We start from the raw sequence: 12,301 nt of genomic DNA, 5'->3' as shown, positions 1-12,301 counted from the left end.
TCCTGACTCTCGTCTCAAGCCTCACTCTTCTCTCCTACCTGAATTTCATCCTAAGCCTCTCTCTCGTGTGCTGCCAAACTCTCGTGCCAAACCTCTCTCTCCTACCCTTCCTGACTCTCTTCCTAACCCTCTCTCTCGTGTCCTGCCTAATTCTCGTCCCAAAACACTCTCTCCTACCCTGCCTGACTCTCGTTTCAAACCTTTTTCTCCTGTCCTGCCTGACTCTCGTCCCAAGCCTCTCTATCCGACTCTGCCTGACTACTGTCCTAAGCCTCTCTCACTCCTCCTGCCTGACTCTCGTCCAAAGGCTCTCTCTCATGTCTTGTTTGACTCTCGTCCAAAGCCTCTCTATCATGTCCTGCCTAACTCTCGTCCCAAACCTCTATCTCCTGTCCTGCCTGACTCTCGTCCCAAGCACATCTCTTCTGTCCTTCCTGACTCTCGTCCTAAGCCTCTCTCTCCTGTCATGCCTGACACTCGTCACAGGCATCTATCTCCTCTCCTGCCTGACTCTTCCTAACCCTCTCTCTCGTGTCCGGCCTAACTGTCGACCCAAATCTCTCTCTCCTACCCTGCCTGACCGTCGTCCTAAGCCTCTCTCTCCTGTCCTGCCTGACTCTCTCGTCTAGCCTCTCTCTTCTTTCCTTCCTGAATCTCTTCCTAATCCACTCTCTCGTGTCCTGCCTAACTCTCGTCCCAAACCTCTTTCTCCTATCCTTCCTGACTCTCTTCCTAACCCTCTCTCTCGTGTCCTGCCTAACTCTCGTCCCAAACCTTTCTCTCCTACCCTGCCTGACTCTCGTCCCAAGCCTCTATCTCCTGTCCTTCCTGACTCTCGTCCCAAGCCTCTCTCTCCTGTCAGGCCTGACACTCGTCCCACGCATCTTTCTCCTCTCCTGCCTGACTCTTCCTATCCCTCTCTCTCGTGTCCTGCCTAACTCTCGTCCCAAACCTCTCTCTCCTACCATGCCTGACCGTCGTCCGAAGACTCTCTCTCCTGTCCTGCCTCACTCTCGTTCCAAGCCTTTCTCCCCTGTCCTGCCTGACTCTCGTCACAAGCCTCTCTCTCCTGTCATGCCTGACTCTCGTCCTAAGTCTCTCTCTCTGTCCTGACTGACTCTCGTCCCAAGCCTCTGTCTCTCTTATCCTGCCTGACTCTCGTCCGAAGCCTCTCTCTCCTGTCCTGTCTGACTCTCGTTCCAAGCCTTTCTCAACTGTCCTGCATGACTCTCGTCATAAGCCTCTCTCTCCTGTCGTGCCTAACTCTCGTCCGAAGTCTCGCTCTCCTGTCCTGACTGACTCTCTTCCCAAGCCTCTGTATCTCTTATCCTGCATGACTCTCGTCCCAAGCCTCTCTCTCATGTCCTGCCTGACTCTCGTCCCAAGGTTCTTTCTCCCACTTGCCTGACTCTCGTCACAAGCCCTTCTCTCCGGCCCTGCCTGACTCTCGTCCAATACCTCACTCTTCCGTCCTCATTGACATTCGTCCTAAGACTCTCTCTCCTGTCCTGCATGACTTTCTTCGCAACCCTGTCCCTCCTGTGCAGCCTGACTCTCGTCGTAACCCTCCCTGTCCGGTCCAGAATTATTCTCGTTCCAAGCCCCTCTCTCCTATCCTGCTTGACTCTCGTCCCAAGCCTTTCTTCCCTGTCCTGCCTGACTCACGTCCCAATCCTCTCTCTCCTGTCGTGCCTGACTCTCGTCCGAAGTCTCTCTCTCATGTCCTGACTGACTTTCGTCCAAGGCCTCTGTCTCTCTTATCCTGCCTGACTCTCGTCCCAAGACTCTCTCTCATGTCTGCCTGACTCCCGTATCAAGCCTCTTTCTACTACTTGCCTGACTCTCGTCCAAAGCTCTTCTCTCCTACCCTTCCTGACTCTCGTCCCAAGCCTCAATCTTCTCTCCCGCCTGTTTTTCATCCTAAGCCTCTCTCTCCTGTCCTGCCTGACTCTCGTCAAGCGTCTCTCTTACTTCCTGCCTGACTCTCTTTCTAACCCTCACTCTCGTGTCCTGCCTAACTCTCGTGCCAAACCTCTCTACCCTACCCTTCCTGACTCTCTTCCTAACCCTCTCTCTCGTGTCCTGCCTAATTCTCGTCCCAAACCTCTCTCTCCTACCCTGCCTGACTCTCGTTCCAAACCTCTTCCTCCTTTCTTGCCTGACTCTCGTCCCAAGTCTCTCTATCCGATTCTGGCTGACTACTGTCCTAAGCCTCTCTCTCTCCTCCTGCCTGACTCTCCTCCAAAGGCTCTCTCTCATGTCTTGCTTGACTCTCGTCCAAAGCCTCTCTCTCCTGTCCTGCCTAACTCTCGTCCCAAACCTCTATCTCCTGTCCTGCCTGACTCTCGTCCCAAGCTTCTCTCTCCTGTCCTGCCTGCCTCTCTTCCTAAGCTTATATCTCTTGTCCTGCCTGACTCTCGTTCCAAACGTCTCTCTCCTGTCGTGACTGACTCTTTTCCCAAGTTCCTCTCTCCTGTACTGCCTGACTCTCATCCCAAGCCTCTCCCTTATGTCCTTCCTGACTCTCATCCCAAGCCTCTTTCTCCTACTTGCCTGACTCTCGTCCCAAGCCCTTCTCTTCTACCTTTCATGACTCTCGTCCCAAGCCTCACTCTTCTGTCCTTCCTGACTTTCATCCTAAGCCTCTCTCTCTTGTCCTGCCTGACTCTCTCGTCAAGCCTCTCTCTTCTTTCCTGCCCGACTCTCTTTCTAACCCTCTCTCTCGTGTCCTGCCCAACTCTAGTCACAAACCTCTCTCTCCTACCCTTCCTGACACTCTTCCTAACCCTCTCTCTCGTGTCCTGCCTAACTTTCGCCCCAAACCTCTCTCTCCTACCCTGCTTGACTCTCGTCCCAAGCCTCTCTCTCATGTCATTCCTGACTCTCGTAACAAGCATTTCTCTCCTACTTGCCTGACTCTCGTCCCAAGCCCTTCTTTCCTACCCTTCATGACTCTCGTCCCAAGCCTCACTCTTCTGTCCTGCCTGACTTTCATCCTAAGTATCTCTCTCCTGTCTTGCCTGTCTCTCTCGTAACGCCTCTCTCTTCTTTCCTGCCTGACTCCCTTCCTAACCCTCTCTCTCGTGTCCTGCCTAACTCTCGTCACAAACCTCTCTCTCCTGCCTTTCCTGACTCTCCTCCTAACCCTCTCTCTCGTGTCCTGCCTAACTCTCGTCCCAAACCTCTCTCTCCTACCCTGCATGACTCTCGTCCAAAACCTCTTTCTCCTGTCCTGCCTGACTCTCGTCCCAAGCCTCTCTATCCGACTCTGGCTGACTCCTGTCCTAAGCCTCTCTCTCTCCTCCTGCCTGACTATCGTCCAAAGGCTCTCTCTCCTGTCCTGCCTGACTCTCGTCCCAAGCCTCTCTCTCCTGTCCTGCCTGACTCTCGTCCTAAGAATCTATCTCCTGTCCTGCCTGAGTCTCGTCGCAAGCATATCTCTTCTGTCCTTCCTGACTCTCGTCCCAAGCCTCTCTCTCCTTTCATGCCTGACACTCGTCCCAGGCATCTTTCTCCTGTCCTGCCTGACTCTCTTCCTATCTCTCTCTCGTGTCCTGCGTAACTCTCATCCCAAACCTCTCTCTCCTGCCATGCCTAACCGTCGTCCGAAGCCTTTCTCTCCTGCCCTGCCTGACTCTCGTTCCAAGCCTTTCTCCCCTGTCCTGCCTGACTCTCGTCCCAAGCCTCTCTCTCCTGTCGTGCCTGACTCTCGACCGAAGTCTCTCTCTCCTGTCCTGACTGATTCTCGTCCCAAGCCTCTGTCTCTCTTATCCTGCATGACTCTCGTCCCAAGCCTCTCTCTCATGTCCTGCCTGACTCTCGTCCCAATCCTCTTTCTCCGACTTGCCTGACTCTCGTCACAAGCCCTTCTCTCCGTTCCCTGCCTGACTCTCGTCCAAAGCCTTACTCTTCCGTCCTCATTGACATTCGTCCTAAGCCTCTCTCTCCTGTCGTGCATGAATTTCGTCGCAACCCTGTCTCTCCTCTACAGCCTGACTCTCGTCGTAACCCTCCCTGTCCGGGCCAGAATTATTGTCGTCCCAAGCCCCTCTCTCCTATCCTGCTTGACTCTCGTACGATGCCTCTATCTGCTGTCCTGCCTGACTCTCGTCCCAAGGGTCTCTATCCCGTACTTCCCGACTCCCGTAAAAAGCCTCTCTCTCCTCTCCTGCCTGACTCTCGACCCAAGCCTCTCTCTCCTTTCCTGCCTGACTATCATCCCAAGCTTCTCTCTCCTGTCCTGCCTGCCTCTCTTCGTAAGCTTTTATCTCTTGTCCTGCCTGACTCTCGTCACAAACCTCTTTCTCCTGTCGTGCCTGACTCTCTTCCCAAGTATCTCTCACCTGTACTGCCTGACTGTTCGTCCCAAGCCTCTCTCTTATGTCCTGCCTGACTTTCGTACCAAGCCTCTTTCTCTTACTTGCCTGACTCTCGTACAAAGCTCTTCTCTCCTACCCTTCCTGACTCTCGTCTCAAGCCTCACTCTTCTCTCCTACCTGAATTTCATCCTAAGCCTCTCTCTCGTGTGCTGCCAAACTCTCGTGCCAAACCTCTCTCTCCTACCCTTCCTGACTCTCTTCCTAACCCTCTCTCTCGTGTCCTGCCTAATTCTCGTCCCAAAACACTCTCTCCTACCCTGCCTGACTCTCGTTTCAAACCTTTTTCTCCTGTCCTGCCTGACTCTCGTCCCAAGCCTCTCTATCCGACTCTGCCTGACTACTGTCCTAAGCCTCTCTCACTCCTCCTGCCTGACTCTCGTCCAAAGGCTCTCTCTCATGTCTTGTTTGACTCTCGTCCAAAGCCTCTCTATCATGTCCTGCCTAACTCTCGTCCCAAACCTCTATCTCCTGTCCTGCCTGACTCTCGTCCCAAGCACATCTCTTCTGTCCTTCCTGACTCTCGTCCTAAGCCTCTCTCTCCTGTCATGCCTGACACTCGTCACAGGCATCTATCTCCTCTCCTGCCTGACTCTTCCTAACCCTCTCTCTCGTGTCCGGCCTAACTGTCGACCCAAATCTCTCTCTCCTACCCTGCCTGACCGTCGTCCTAAGCCTCTCTCTCCTGTCCTGCCTGACTCTCTCGTCTAGCCTCTCTCTTCTTTCCTTCCTGAATCTCTTCCTAATCCTCTCTCTCGTGTCCTGCCTAACTCTCGTCCCAAACCTCTTTCTCCTATCCTTCCTGACTCTCTTCCTAACCCTCTCTCTCGTGTCCTGCCTAACTCTCGTCCCAAACCTTTCTCTCCTACCCTGCCTGACTCTCGTCCAAAGCCTCTATCTCCTGTCCTTCCTGACACTCGTCCCACGCATCTTTCTCCTCTCAGCCTGACTCATCCTATCCCCTCTCTCTCGTGTCCTGCCTAACTCTCGTCCCAAACCTCTCTCTCTACCATGCCTGACCGTCGTCCGAAGACTCTCTCTCCTGTCCTGCCTCACTCTCGTTCCAAGCCTTTCTCCCCTGTCCTGCCTGACTCTCGTCACAAGCCTCTCTCTCCTGTCATGCCTGACTCTCGTCCTAAGTCTCTCTCTCTGTCCTGACTGACTCTCGTCCCAAGCCTCTGTCTCTCTTATCCTGCCTGACTCTCGTCCGAAGCCTCTCTCTGCTGTCCTGTCTGGACTCTCGTTCCAAGCCTTTCTCAACTGTCCTGCATGACTCTCGTCCTAAGCCTCTCTCTCTGTCGTGCCTAACTCTCGTCCGAAGTCTCGCTCTCCTGTCCTGACTGGTCTCTCTTCCCAAGCCTCTGTATCTCTTATCCTGCCATGACTCTCGTCCCAAGCCTCTCTCTCATGTCCTGCCTGACTCTCGTCCCAATCCTCTTTCTCCGACTTGCCTGACTCTCGTCACAAGCCCTTCTCTCCGTTCCCTGCCTGACTCTCGTCCAAAGCCTTACTCTTCCGTCCTCATTGACATTCGTCCTAAGCCTCTCTCTCCTGTCGTGCATGATTTCGTCGCAACCCTGTCTCTCCTCTACAGCCTGACTCTCGTCGTAACCCTCCCTGTCCGGGCCAGAATTATTGTCGTCCCAAGCCCCTCTCTCCTATCCTGCTTGACTCTCGTACGATGCCTCTATCTGCTGTCCTGCCTGACTCTCGTCCCAAGGGTCTCTATCCCGTACTTCCCGACTCCCGTAAAAAGCCTCTCTCTCCTCTCCTGCCTGACTCTCGACCCAAGCCTCTCTCTCCTTTCCTGCCTGACTATCATCCCAAGCTTCTCTCTCCTGTCCTGCCTGCCTCTCTTCGTAAGCTTTTATCTCTTGTCCTGCCTGACTCTCGTCACAAACCTCTTTCTCCTGTCATGCCTGACACTCGTCCCAGGCATCTATCTCCTGTCCTGCCTGACTCTCTTCCTAACCCTCTCTCTCGTGTCCTGCCTAACTGTTGACCCAAATCTCTCTCTCCTACCCTGCCTGACCGTCATCCTAAGCCTCTTTCTCCTGTCCTGCCTGACTCTCTCGTCTAGCCTCTCTCTTCTTTCTTGCCTGACTCCCTTCCTAATCCTTTCTCTCGTGTCCTGCCTAACTCTCGTCCCAAACATCTTTCTCCTACCCTTCCTGACTCTCTTCCTAACCCTCTCTCTCGTGTCCTGCCTAACTCTCGTTCCAAACCTTTCTCTCCTACCCTGCCTGACTCTCGTTCCAAGCCTCTATCTCCTGTCCTTCCTGACTCTCGTCCCAAGCCTCTCTCTCCTGTCAGGCCTGACACTCGTCCCACGCATCTTTCTCCTCTTCTGCCTGACTCTCTTCCTATCACTCTCTCTCGTGTCCTGACAAACTCTCGTCCCAAACCTCTCTCTCCTACCATGCCTGACCGTCGTCCGAAGCCTCTCTCTCCTGTCCTGCCTCACTCTGGTTCCAAGCCTTTCTCCCCTGTCCTGCCTGACTCTCGTCCTAAGCCTCTCTTTCCTGTCATGCCTGACACTCGTTCCAGGCATCTATCTCCTGTCCTGCCTGACTCTCTTCCTAACCCTCTCTCTCGTGTCCTGCCTAACTGTCCACCCAAATCTCTCTCTCCTACCCTGCCTGACCCTCGTCCTAAGCCTCTTTCTCCTGTCCTGCCTGACTCTCTCGTCTAGCCTCTCTCTTCTTTCTTGCCTGACTCTCTTCCTAATCCTCTCTCTCGTGTCCTGCCTAACTCTCGTCCCAAACATCTTTCTCCTACCCTTCCTGACTCTCTTCCTAACCCTCTCTCTCGTGTCCTGCCTAACTCTCGTCCCAAACCTTTCTCTCCTACCCTGCCTGACTCTCGTTCCAAGACTCTATCTCCTGTCCTTCCTGACTCTCGTCCCAAGCCTCTCTCGCCTGTCAGGCCTGACACTCGTCCCACGCATCTTTCTCCTCTCCTGCCTGACTCTCTTCCTATCACTCTCTCTGGTGTCCTGCCTAGCTCTCGTCCCAAACCTCTCTCTCCTACCATGCCTGACCGTCGTCCGAAGCCTCTCTCTCCTGTCCTGCCTCACTCTCGTTCTAAGCCTTTCTCCCCTGTCCTGTCAGACTCTCGTCCAAAGCTCTTCTCTCCTACCCTTCCTCACTCTCGTCCCAAGCCTCAATCTTCTCTCCCGCCTGATTTTCATCCTAAGCCTCTCTCTCCTGTCCTGCCTGACTCTCGTCAAGCCTCTCTCTTCCTTCCTGCCTGACTCTCTTCCTAACCCTCACTCTCGTGTCCTGCCTAACTCTCGTGCCAAACCTCTCTCTCCTACCCTTCCTGACTCTCTTCCTAACCCTCTCTCTCGTGTCCTGCCTAACTGTCGACCCAAATTTCTCTCTCCTACCCTGCCTGACCGTCGTCCTAAGCCTCTTTCTCCTGTCCTGCCTGACTCTCTCGTCTAGCCTCTCTCTTCTTTCTTGCCTGACTCTCTTCCTAATCCTCTCTCTCGTGTCCTGCCTAACTCTCGTCCCAAAAATCTTTCTCCTACCCTTCCTGACTCTCTTCCTAACCCTCTCTCTCGTGTCCTTCCTAACTCTCGTCCCAAACCTTTCTCTCCTACCCTGCCTAACTCTCGTTCCAACACTCTATCTCCTGTCCTTCCTGACTCTCGTCCCAAGCCTCTCTCGCCTGTCAGGCTTGACACTCGTCCCACGCATCTTTCTCCTCTCCTGCCTGACTCTCTTCCTATCACTCTCTCTGGTGTCCTGCCTAACTCTCGTCCCAAACCTCTCTCTCCTACCATGCCTGACCGTCGTCCGAAGCCTCTCTCTCCTGTCCTGACTCACTCTCGTTCTAAGCCTTTCTCCCCTGTCCTGTCAGACTCTCGTCCAAAGCTCTTCTCTCCTACCCTTCCTGACTCTCGTCCCAAGCCTCAATCTTCTCTCCCGCCTGATTTTCATCCTAAGTCTCTCTCTCCTGTCCTGCCTGACTCTCGTCAAGCCTCTCTCTTCCTTCCTGCCTGACTCTCTTCCTAACCCTCACTCTCGTGTCCTGCCTAACTCTCGTGCCAAACCTCTCTCTCCTACCCTTCCTGACTCTCTTCCTAACCCTCTCTCTCGTGTCCTGCCTAATTCTCGTCCCAAACCTCTCTCTCCTACCCTGCCTGACTCTCGTTCCAAACCTCTTCCTCCTTTCTTGCCTGACTCTCGTCCCAAGTCTCTCTATCCGACTTTGCCTGACTCCTGTCCTAAGTCTCTCTCTCTCCTCCTGCCTGACTCTCCTCCAAAGGCTCTCTCTCATGTCCTGCCTGACTCTCGTCCAAAGCCTCTCTCTCCTGTCCTGCCTAACTCTCGTCCCAAACCTCTATCTCCTGTCCTGCCTGACTCTCGTCCCAAGAATATCTCTTCTGTCCTTCCTGACTCTCGTCCTAAGCCTCTCTTTCCTGTCATGCCTGACATTCGTCCCAGGCATCTATCTCCTGTCCTGCCTGACTCTCTTCCTAACCCTCTCTCTCGTGTCCTGCCTAACTGTCGACCCAAATCTCTCTCTCCTACCCTGCCTGACCGTCGTCCTAAGCCTCTTTCTCCTGTCCTGCCTGACTCTCTCGTCTAGCCTCTCTCTTCTTTCTTGCCTGACTCTCTTCCTAATCCTCTCTCTCGTGTCCTGCCTAACTCTCGTCCCAAACATCTTTCTCCTACCCTTCCTGACTCTCTTCCTAACCCTCTCTCTCGTGTCCTGCCTAACTCTCGTTCCAAACCTTTCTCTCCTACCCTGCCTGACTCTCGTTCCAAGCCTCTATCTCCTGTCCTTCCTGACTCTCGTCCCAAGCCTCTCTCTCCTGTCAGGCCTGACACTCGTCCCACGCATCTTTCTCCTCTTCTGCCTGACTCTCTTCCTATCACTCTCTCTCGTGTCCTGCCTAACTCTCGTCCCAAACCTCTCTCTCCTACCATGCCTGACCGTCGTCCGAAATCTCTCTCTCCTGTCCTGCCTCACTCTCGTTCCAAGCCTTTCTCCCCTGTCCTGCCTGACTCTCGTCCCAAGCCTCTCTCTCCTGTTGTGCCTGACTCTCGTCCTAAGCCTCTCTCTCCTGTCCTGACTGACTCTCGTCCCAAGCCTCTGTCTCTCTTACCCTGCTTGACTCGTCCGAAGCCTCTCTCTCATGTCCTGTCTGACTCTCGTTCCAAGCGTTTCTCAACTGTCCTGCATGACTCTCGTCATAAGCCTCTCTCTCCTGTCGTGCCTGACTCACGTCCGAAGTCTCTCTCTCCTGTCCTGACTGACTCTCGTCCCAAGCCTCTGTATCTCTTATCCTGCATGACTCTCGTCCCAAGCCTTTCTCTCATGTCCTGCCTGACTCTCGTCCCAAGGTTCTTTCTCCTACTTGCCTGACTCTCGTCACAAGCCCTTCTCTCCGACCCTGCCTGACTCTCGTCCAAAGCCTCACTCTTCCGTCCTCATTGACATTCGTCCTAAGCTTCTCTCTCCTGTCCTGCATGACTTTCGTCGCAACCCTGTCTCTCCTGTGCAGCCTGACTCTCGTCGTAACCCTCCCTGTCCAGTCCGGAATTATTCTTGTCCCAAGACCCTCTCTCCTATCCTGCTTGACTCTCGTACGATGCCTCTCTATCCTGTCCTGCCTGACTCTCGTCCCAAGGGTCTCTATCCGGTACTTCCCGACTCCCGTAAAAAGCCTCTCTCTCCTCTCCTGCCTGACTCTCGTCCCAAGCCTCTCTCTCCTGTCCTGCTTGACTCTCTTCCTAAGCTTCTATCTCTTGTCCTGCCTGACTCTCGTCCCAAACCTCTCTCTCCTGTCGTGCCTGACTCTCTTCCCAAGTGTCTCTCCTGTACTGCCTGACTCTCGTCCCAAGCCTCTCTCTTATGTCTTGCCTCACTCTCGTCCCAAGCCTCTTTCTCCTACTTGCCTGACGCTCGTCCAAAGCTCTTCTCTCCTACCCTTCCTGAATCTCGTCCCAAGCCTCAATCTTCTCTCCTTCCTGACTTTCATCCTAAGCCTCTATCTATTGTCCTGCCTGACTCTCGTCAAGGCTTTCTCTTCTTTCCTGCCTGACTCTCTTCCTAACTTTCTCTCTCGTGTCCTGCCTAACTCTCGTGCCAAACCACTCTCTCCTACCCTTCCTGACTCTCTTCCTAACCCTCTCTCTCGTGTTCTGCCTAATTCTCGTCCCAAACCTCTCTCTCCTACCCTGCCTGACTCTCGTCCCAAACCTCTTTCTCCTGTCCTGCCTGACTCTCGTCCCTAGCTTCTCTATCCGACTTTGCCTGACTCCTGTCCTAAGTCTCTCTCTCTCCTCCTGCCTGACTCTCCTCTAAAGGCTCTCTCTCATGTCCTGCCTGACTCTCGTCCAAAGCCTCTCTCTCCTGTCCTGCCTAACTCTCGTCCCAAACCTCTATCTCCTGTCCTGCATGACTCTCGTCCCAAGCATATCTCTTCTGTCCTTCCTGACTCTCGTCCTAAGCCTCTCTCTCCTGTCATGCCTGACACTCGTCCCAGTCATCTATCTCCTGTCCTGCCTGACTCTCTTCCTAACCCTCTCTCTCGTGTCCTGCCAAACTCTCAACCCAAACCTCTCTCTCCTACCCTGCCTGACCGTCGTCCTAAGCCTCTCTCTCTTGTCCTGCCTGACTCTCTCGTGAAGCCTATCTTTTCTTTCCTGCCTGACTCTCTTCCTAACCCTCTCTCTCGTGTCCTGCCTAACTCTCGTCCCAAAACTCTCTCTCCTACCCTGCCTGACTCTCGTCCCAAACCTCTCTCTCCTGTCCTGCCTGACTCTCGTCCCAAGAATGTCTAACCGACTTTGCCTGACTCCAGTTCTAAGCCTCTCTCTCTCCTCCTGCCTGACTATCGTCCAAAGGCTCTCTCTCCTGTGAAGCCGGACTCTCGTCCCAAGCCTCTCTCTATTGTCCTGACTGACTCTCGTCCCAAGCCTCTATCTCCTGTCCTGCCTGACTCTCGTCCCAAGCACATCTCTTCTGTCCTTCCTGAGTCTCGTCCCAACCCTCTCTCTCCTGTCATGCCTGACACTCGTCCCAGGCATCTTTCTCCTTTCGTGTCTGACTCTCTTCCTAACCCTCTCTCTCGTGTCCTGCCTAACTCTCCTCCCAAACCTTTCTCTCCTACCATGTCTGACCGTCGTCCGAAGCCTCTCTCTCTTGTACTGCCTGACTCTCGTTCCAAGACTTTCTCCGCTGTCCTGCCTGACTCTCGTCCCAAGCCTCTCTCTCCTGTCGTTCCTGACTCTCGTCCGAAGTCTCTCTCTCCTGTCCTGACTGACTTTCGTCCCAAGCCTCTGTCTCTCTTATCCTGCCTGAGTCTCGTCCCATGCCTGTCTCTCATGTCCTGCCTGACTCTCGTCCCAAGCCTCTTTCTCCTACTCGCCTGACTCTCGTCACAAGCCCTTCTCTCCGACCCTGCCTGACTCTCGTCCCAAGACTCAATCTTCCGTCCTCATTGACTTTCGTCGTAAGCCTCTTTCTCCTGTCCTGCATGACTTTCGTCGCAACCCTCTGTCTCCTGTGCAGCCTGACTCTCGTCGTAACCCTCCATGTACGGTCCAGAATTCTTCCCTTCTCAAGCCCCTCTCTCCCGTCCTGCTGGACTATCGTACGAAACCTCTCTTTCCTGTCCTGCCTGACTCTCGTCCCAAGGGTCTCTATCCGGTACTTCCTGACTCCCGTAAAAAGCCTCTCTCTCCTGTCCTGCCTGACTCTCGTCCCAAGGGTCTCTATCCTGTACTTCGTGACTCCCGTAAAAAGCCTCTCTCTCCTCTCCTTCCTGACTCTCGTCACAAGCCTCTCTCTCTCCTGTCCTGCCTGACTCTCGTCCCAAGCTTCTCCTGTCCTGCCTGCCTCTCTTCCTCAGCTTCTATATTTTGTCCTGCCTGACTCTCGTCCTGAACCTCTCTCTCCTGTCGTGCCTG

This window comes from Panulirus ornatus, chromosome 2 (assembly GCF_036320965.1).
Source record: "Panulirus ornatus isolate Po-2019 chromosome 2, ASM3632096v1, whole genome shotgun sequence".
Lineage (NCBI taxonomy): Eukaryota > Metazoa > Arthropoda > Malacostraca > Decapoda > Palinuridae > Panulirus > Panulirus ornatus.
Note: the sequence above shows the minus strand (reverse complement) of the source record.